Below are 8,316 nucleotides of genomic sequence, written 5' to 3'. Positions count from 1 at the left end.
TTTGACAATATTGATCCAAGCAACATGCACATCTGAGGGAGCTATCCAGGACACGCAGCAGGTTAACAAGAAACATAATGGTACAAGGTCAACTCTAAAGAAAGCAAAAGAAAAGAGAACAAACTCTTTTCTTTGCAGTTCACACAGCTGTTTTGCAACATTGTTGAGGCCTGATGCACAGACGACATGTAAGAGACTTTATGTAGACATAACTCTCTATTGTGGATACTGTGTTGTACATTAGTTATAAGATAGTGGTAAACGATAAAGATGTTTTTTTCTTGTTCTTGTTTTCTTGAAAAATGATTCGCTCAGCATGGCATGAACACAAGTCAAGTGTGTTCAGCAAAAGACAAAATTAAAAAGACACAGTAAACATTAAACATTAATTTCCTTCAGGGCATCTGCTACATTCCATTATTCATCTAAGAGCATGCTATATGTAAATGAACAAATTCTGCTTGACTGCGACATGAAACATGAACACTTGTATCCCTCTCTGCCTTGTATATCCCTTAAATAAAGGATTTGAAATGAGACATAATGCATATTCATAGTTTTAAGCTATTTTTTCATCGCCTGTAGGTACTGTTTAGGGTGTTTTAATTCTTCGTTTTCACTTATGTGTGTTTCTTCTGGCGTGCATGGCTGTTAAAGACGCTGTATAATGTATATAGAATAGAATATAGAAATATATTTGTGGCCGTGTCTCTTCCTTTTGTTTTCCCTTTCCCTTGTGTCTCTTGTGCAAAGTAAAATATTTCCTCACAGACAGACAGTCTGTGAGGAAATATTTTACTTTGCCTTTTCACCCCAGTGAGCATGCATGCTACTTTAAAGCAACAACCCGAAATCCACATAACTAGAAGCTGATCTATACCAAATACAAAATCTTCAGACTGAAAGTATCATTCACTCAGTGTGTTTCATTTGTTTTCCCTACCACAAGCACTAATGGCAATTAAGGCATGATTAACGTTTTAAATACGTATGTTTAGGCATCAGTGATGTAGAATTGTACTAGTACACCGGGTGTGGTTAAAGGTGCAAAGAAGCCAGAGAAGGTGGTGAAACTCTACTTTTTGGACTGATATTAAGATAGGTTAGGGCAATGGCATGGTCTTAGTTAAATATTAAAAAACTCAACACTAACTAGACTTTTAAATATTTAAAAACAAGTCCTGATATTTCCCTAACCTTAGTAACCTAAACCTAACAACATGTGGGACACAGAACACAAACCCAAGTCACCAGTGATAGAGTATCTAACCCATATCCAAATTATAAACCAGGCAGCAATTACATTTCTTCAAAAATGCATTTGGCAGAGCAAATTAGTACCATACATACATAGGCAAAATAATAGTTTTTTGGTTACAGCAGTTTTCTATTCTCCCACTACACCTGTTTGTGAGCTAGCAAGTTGGGTTCACCCCTCAAATCTAACTTAAAATTTAGATGAGAGTGTCTGTTGTATCGTTCAATCCCTCCAGTAATACGGGGCTTGACGTTTCAATCCCCTCAACTCACAAGGAGCTGAAGCCATGGCCTTGTGAGGCACATCTACCAAAAATACATCCAGTAGCTTGTGAAGGTCTGACAGCAAATTTGATCTCCAGCTGCGATTCCAGGCGAGCAGTGACCCCACGCAGGATAGAGCACTCGTCACTTCAGAGGAAAAAAATGCTGCTTTGCCTGTGGCTGTTTATAATGCTTCTTTAATCTAAAGCCGCCTGTGTCTTTAACAGTTGCAAACAGCCATCTGCATTTACAGAAACCCACTTAAGTGTAACATGGTAACATCAGGCACACTTCCCCCGCCATGGGCTCTATCAATGTATCTGGCAGCGCATCCACTCACACCATTTACATTTAAAAGTCAGAAACAGTTGCACAAACACACACACACACGCACACGCACACACACACACACACACACACACACACACACACACACACACACTGAACACATTGAAGCCTACATGTTGTTTTCAGTGGGGCTATAAATGCTTGTGTTGATGCATGTTGGAATACAGCAGTAGGAGTGAATGTTTTTTGCATGTAATCCTTCAAATTAAGGTTGTGTCTTTGTGAGTCACAACCCGTGGCTATGTGTAGCCTACGTGTTTAAGCACCTGTTAACACATCCAGCTGTGCGTGTCACCGGCTCTTTCCTATGCGTTCCGAATATGCACGTGGGTGTTGTGCGGGCCTGCGTGTTTGTGTCTAAGTGTGTGCGTGTGTGTGTGCGTTTGCTGGCTTGTGGTAGAGGCTGTTGCATTGAGGAGGCCTTATCTGTCGTGTTCAGAGAGGTAGCTCTCACAGGAGATAGAGCTCTCAGCCGGAAGCATGGGCACTGCTGAAAAGACTTTTGACACACACCTACAGCTCTGGCTCAGCCAGTAAAAGAATGAACCGAAGGGAGACGCAGTGGAAATATCGAGAAACAAATTTCACAGTCACAGGTGGGAGGGCGCATAATTGAGGGGTGTTTGTGTGTCGACGTGTATGTTAAAACCTCTGTAATATATGAATCAAATGTAAATTGATTCCAATCTAAATGAAGCAATGCAAATGGGCATGTGCATTAATGTCTGTTTATATGCAGGGTCTTGTTTGAATACATATTGTCTTAATTTCATTTAAGAATGCACTTCCAGAGGTGAGGTGTGCATAATTTACACTGCAACATGAGTACTTGTGTGTATGTGTGTGTGTGTGTGTGTGTGTGTGTGTGTGTGTGTGTGTGTGTGTGTGTGTGTGTGTGTGTGTGTGCTGTTTCCACCCAGCTTAACAGGTGGACTAACTGCCATGCAAATACAGTACCTCTGTTGTGTGTGTTGGTGTGTCAACGTCCGCACACCTCTGGAGTGTCCGAATGCAAGTCAGGGTTAATGTGATCACCCCTGGGCAGACGAAGCAGCTCTCACTCTCTATTAAACTGTCCTTCATCTGGGAGAAGATGAGCCCCATTATATCACAGTCCCCAGCTAATGACCACTAATCCCTCCCTACTGAGGAAAACATGTGAGAGAGAGGAAGTTGGGTTGAGAAAGCTAGGGTCGGAAATGTTAAAAAAGATTGATAAGTTAGAGGAGGGGAAGAAGAAGAGGAGAAAGAGCGTGACTAGAGGCAAACATTAATATTCTAATGTTTGGCTGTTATTGACCTCTCCCTCTCTCCTTGCACTTCTTCCCCTCTCTTTTTTCAATTGCATCCACACACACACACACACACACACACACACACACACACACACACACACACATACACACACACACACACACACACACACACACACACACACACACACACCACATACACACACACACACACTCACTCATCCTATTCTCCTTCATTCCTTCATGCAGAGATCAGTGCGAGGGAAACGGACTGTAAATGCATTAGTGTCATCATCATCATCAGGGGACACAAGGCTTCATCTGTCATCATCCCGCAACAGCTAGGGTAGTTCTCCACAGGGCGGGCTATTACTCTATATTACCCACCACACACACACACACACACACACACACACACATGCACACACGCACACTGGGAAGGGTAATGAGGGGGTGCATCAGTGGTCGTCCTCGCCCTCCAAAATCTGATACATAATGTTTTTTCATCACTGTCTGGTTAAAAATCTATAAATCAATTTCCCTCACAAAATACTGTGCCATCGAGCAGAGGAGAATGTTTTTACCGACTTCTGCCGCAACTGATCCAGAATGAAATGAAATCATCTTCTGCTTGCAATACCCGCCCTACACGGTTACTGTTATCAGTCGGAGATGGAAAAATCTCGACACACACTCACACACACCCAATGATGAAGATGAGTGAAAGATGGGAGAGAAAGGCGTAGAGGGGGAGATGAGAGCGTGAGGATGGCAGAGTAGAGATTTTTCAGAAACCGGTATGATCAATATTTCTCTATTCTTCATTCTATTAGAGTTGCTCAGAAACAATTCTGTTAGCTCTTTTTTGTGCTGGAATAAAATCTTCTTTCTCTCCCTTACTAACCAACTCTGGCTTCATTTTTACTCTCCAGTTGTGAAACCGTTACCATTAGTTGCAAGCATAGTTATAGTTATCTTTACTAACAGTGTGTGTTTGTGTGTGTGTGTGTTGTGTGTGTGTGTATTTGTGTGTATTGTATTCTTTGTTTATCTATGCAACATCAAGTCTGATGTCATTCGAGATAGACCCAAGCCACGTCTCAAATCTTTCATGTCAATTCTTAAAGCGTAACTCTCGCCAAAATGCAACCTAGGGTCTTTTTGTGAATGTAGCCGAGTCAAACTTTCGTTTAAAAGCATATTTAGGACGGAAGCGCCACTTTTAAGATGTACCGTATTTTTGTTTTTCGGTCAAATGGCCTTTTGAATGGGAGTGCTAGGGGCACTTTTATGCTAGCCTCAAAATAGCTATTTTTAAAACACTATAGCTATTTTTAAGAAGGCTCGACACAACATGAAACTTTGCTCCAAGTATCACCAGAGGCTCTATACATGAACTACACCGGTGCACAAGGGATATACTAAATCTGTGGCTACTTGTTTTGATATCGACTCGTTTTGACTGCCGAGGTGGTAGCGGCTGGAAACAACAAGAGCTACGTGAGTTGTTGTTTTCTTTTTAGTAAACTCTGGGTACACAAACAATGTGCTCAATGCTCGAGTTCATGTATAGAGACCCTGGTGATACTTGGAGCAAAGTTTCATGTTGTGTCGAGCCTTCTTAGTGTTTTAAAAATAGCTATTTTGAGGCTAGCATAAAAGTGTCTCTATTACTCCCATTCAAAAGGCCATATGACTGAAAAATTAAAATACGGTACATCTTAAAAGTGGCGCTTCCGTCCTAAATATGCTTTTAAACGAAAGTTTGACTCGGGTACATTCACAGAAAGACCCTAGGTTGCATTTTGGCGAGAGTTACGCTTTAAGGCTAGTCTCTAGTCCATTAGAGCATATCCAAGTCAAGTCTCAAGTCTTTCAGGTCTAATCTCAAGTCCTCTATGGCAAGCAAAAGCCAAGTCTCAAATCTTGGTCTAGTTTCAAGTCATCTATGGGAAGTCCTTCAGTTTAAATCTCTAGTCTTTTGGGACAAGTCCAAGTCAAGTCTCAAGTCTTTTGCTTAAGTCTCAAGACTTTCACTTAAAGTCTGAAGTCTTTAGTCCTTTAGAGACTATTATGCTATGTCTCAAGATGTCTGTGGCCAGTCCAAGTAAAATCTTAAGTCTTTCAAGTCTGAGTTCTTGCATGAAAAATCCAAGTCTCAAATATTTTAGGTCACGTTTTAATTCCTTTAGGGCAAGTCCAAGTCTGGTCTCAAATCTTTCCGGTCAGGTTTCAAGTTCTATATGGCATGTCCAAGTCAACGTCTGAAGTCCTTAAAATCTAGTTTAAAGTAAAGTCTCATGTTTACATTTAGGGGATGTCTCAAGTCCTTCAGGGCAAATCCAAGTTTCAAGTCCAGTTTCAAGTTAGTTAAGTCAAGTTATTAGGAAGGCAGGTCTTAAGTTTAGGTCATGACCTTATTTGTGTGACTTAAGACGCATTCCCAAGTCTCAAGTCTGCAGCATCTGCTCTGCATTGATCCTACACCTGCTAAAATCTTGTCTCTCTTCATTGCACCTCAAATCAGTTAACTGACAGCTGTCACCCAGTAGACAGGCCCCTTAAAGTGCTGACGTCCAGATATACAGAGCGACATAAAAATGTTAGCTAGTCCGTACACTTAATCCAAGTATCTATTTTATATTTTTGTCAGGTTGCCAGTGAGCTTTATGCTCATCTCTATTATCAAACTAAGAGTAAAAATGTTCCCAACTGTGTACGGCTGACTTGCAGCTGATTTATCTTACACCAGTTGTCATGGCCCCGAGGACGCCAACCTTCTCTGCCAGCCATGACACTCAAATATCCCAATAACTCAAACAATCCGAGGGGAAGATTACATGGTGCATCATGCCATGACAGAAAAAAACTGAAATACAGCACTTTCTAACTGCAGGAACAGCAGGCTCACCAATATATATCTAACTCAGGGTGTTAAAGTGCTTTGTAGGGATTGTAGAGGTTTCTTAAACCCACCAGTTCACCCCGCGCACCTACTGTCCAGTCAATATGAAGCACTCTAAAACTGGTTTGGGTGACTCCAGTGAGATACAGGGGTTTATAAAGAGCCAGACTTTAAATATTGATCAAACTTTTTCTTATGCATACTAGAAGAATTGCTTTATGGTTGGCAAATTTGGTCGGTCCACCACTATAGACAGACTGAAATATTTAAACTATTGCAAGGATTGCCATGGCATTTTGTACAGACATTCATTGTCCCCAGAGAGTTAAGCCTACTGACTTTGGTGATCCCCTGACTTTTCATCTAGAGCCATCATCAGGTCATAATTTGTCAATTTGTCCAATACTTTAGGAATAAATACTGCCAAATTAGTAGAAATTCCCATCAGCCTCAGCTGTACTTGTGTTCAGTGCTAATTAGTCCAATCCTTGACGTTGCACTTCTGGGATTGCTCCGTTGCTGCCTTGGGCTTCCTTTGTGTTGGTTAACCTTTTCTCAGATCTCTGCAGGGTAAATCCAGACAGCTAGCTAGACTATCTGTCCAATCTGAGTTTTCTGTTGCAAGAATAAAACAACTTTTAAACGTACACGTTCCACCAAAACAAGTTCCTTCCGAGCCTATTTTGCTGCGGCACCGCAGCAGCTTTTCTCCGGTGCTTTGCACCACCCAAGACGATTGTGATTGGTTTAAATAAATGCCAATAAACCAGAGCACATTTTCCTCCCATCCCCGAATGCTATGTGGAGTAGACAGACCCTCCTACAGAGCGCTTTGGAGGAGGGTCTGGCTAATTAACAAATGTTAGCATGCTAACATCCTAAAATGAACATGACAAACATTTCGCCTGCTTAGCATTAGCATTTTAGCATTGTCATTGTGGGCAGGTTAGCATTTAGCTCAAAACACTGCTGTGACAGGCTGTAGAATTTTGATGTAACTACACACACAATTTAAATAGTTAGTTTTGTTTACAAAATTACACACTTTTAAGCACACTGGGGGAAAACAGTTTTTCAAAAGCTCTATAAACTCAGTTCAAACACTTTCTTTTAAAAAGATATTCTCAAATGATATGAACTTTAAATATGTATAAGCATCATCTTGATTGCAAGATATTACCACTTTAAAGTCATAAGAAAACTCTTAAAGTAAGCGTATTGAAATGAGGACCATCATCTCATCTCATTGGGAGATTATCCACTTGTTTCATAAGTATAATTTAAGGACTGCAAAGATGTTAAAAAACGGTGTTAAAATGGGTATTTTCGCACCGCACACAAACTCAAACCTATTGCGCTCATATCTGAAGCAACTCATTCAAGGACATGTCAGTTCTTGACTCATCAAAAAAGCACAGCAATTTGCTTTAACGATTACCCAAAGCCAATCACACAGGCCTTGATTAGCACTCGACTAGCTACTTTGGGTGGTCGCACTCATTTCCAGGAACGAGGAGGCCATCTCTGGGAAAATAACACAGAAAAACACATGTATGCTTGCTCACTTCAATAACATCCACACAAACGATAATGATTAATGTCAGAGAAAGAGAAAAGCCAGAGAGAGTTGAAATGAGCACAATTTTACCATGAACTTTATATGACACTGGGAGGCATCAGTCACTCTGATTGTGAGGTGTCAGAAGTTTTGTGAGAGCAACAATGCAGCACACAGCTATCGGATGTCATTTGTGTATAAGAGGACAAGAAGGTCAAAAAAAAGGGACATAATGGAAGATCAATTACTCATTAGAAACCATGCCTTTCCCTTTTATTTGTGTTCCATTAAGCAAATGTTTAATTTCGAACCAATACAGCCGACTGAATTGATCCCCTATGAGAGGGTAGAGGGGTGAAGATAGAGTGAACATGAGAGACAGAGGAAGTTAGTAGGGGTGGGAATCGATTGGCACCTCACGATTCGATTCGATTCCGATTCAGAGGCCAACGATTCGATTCTAAACCAATTATCGATGCAACAATTTTTTTATGTGCATTTCCATGCGTGATTTTTTAAAATATACATATAAATCTGAGTTACTCAGAGTTTGCTAATCACTTCCTAGACAAATCAGCTAGACAAAGCTAAGATTTTGACATATACAGTATTTGTCACACACAAGTTTTAATGAAATGTTTTGTCAACTGAGGTTTTGTTTTGTAGTCATTCCATGCTTAAGCCTTAAACATGCTTGTGAAAGTCACCTTCTCTCACAGTAATCTTCCATG

The sequence above is a fragment of the Sander lucioperca genome, chromosome 19, assembly GCF_008315115.2.
Source record: "Sander lucioperca isolate FBNREF2018 chromosome 19, SLUC_FBN_1.2, whole genome shotgun sequence".
Classification (NCBI taxonomy): domain Eukaryota; kingdom Metazoa; phylum Chordata; class Actinopteri; order Perciformes; family Percidae; genus Sander; species Sander lucioperca.
Note: the sequence above shows the minus strand (reverse complement) of the source record.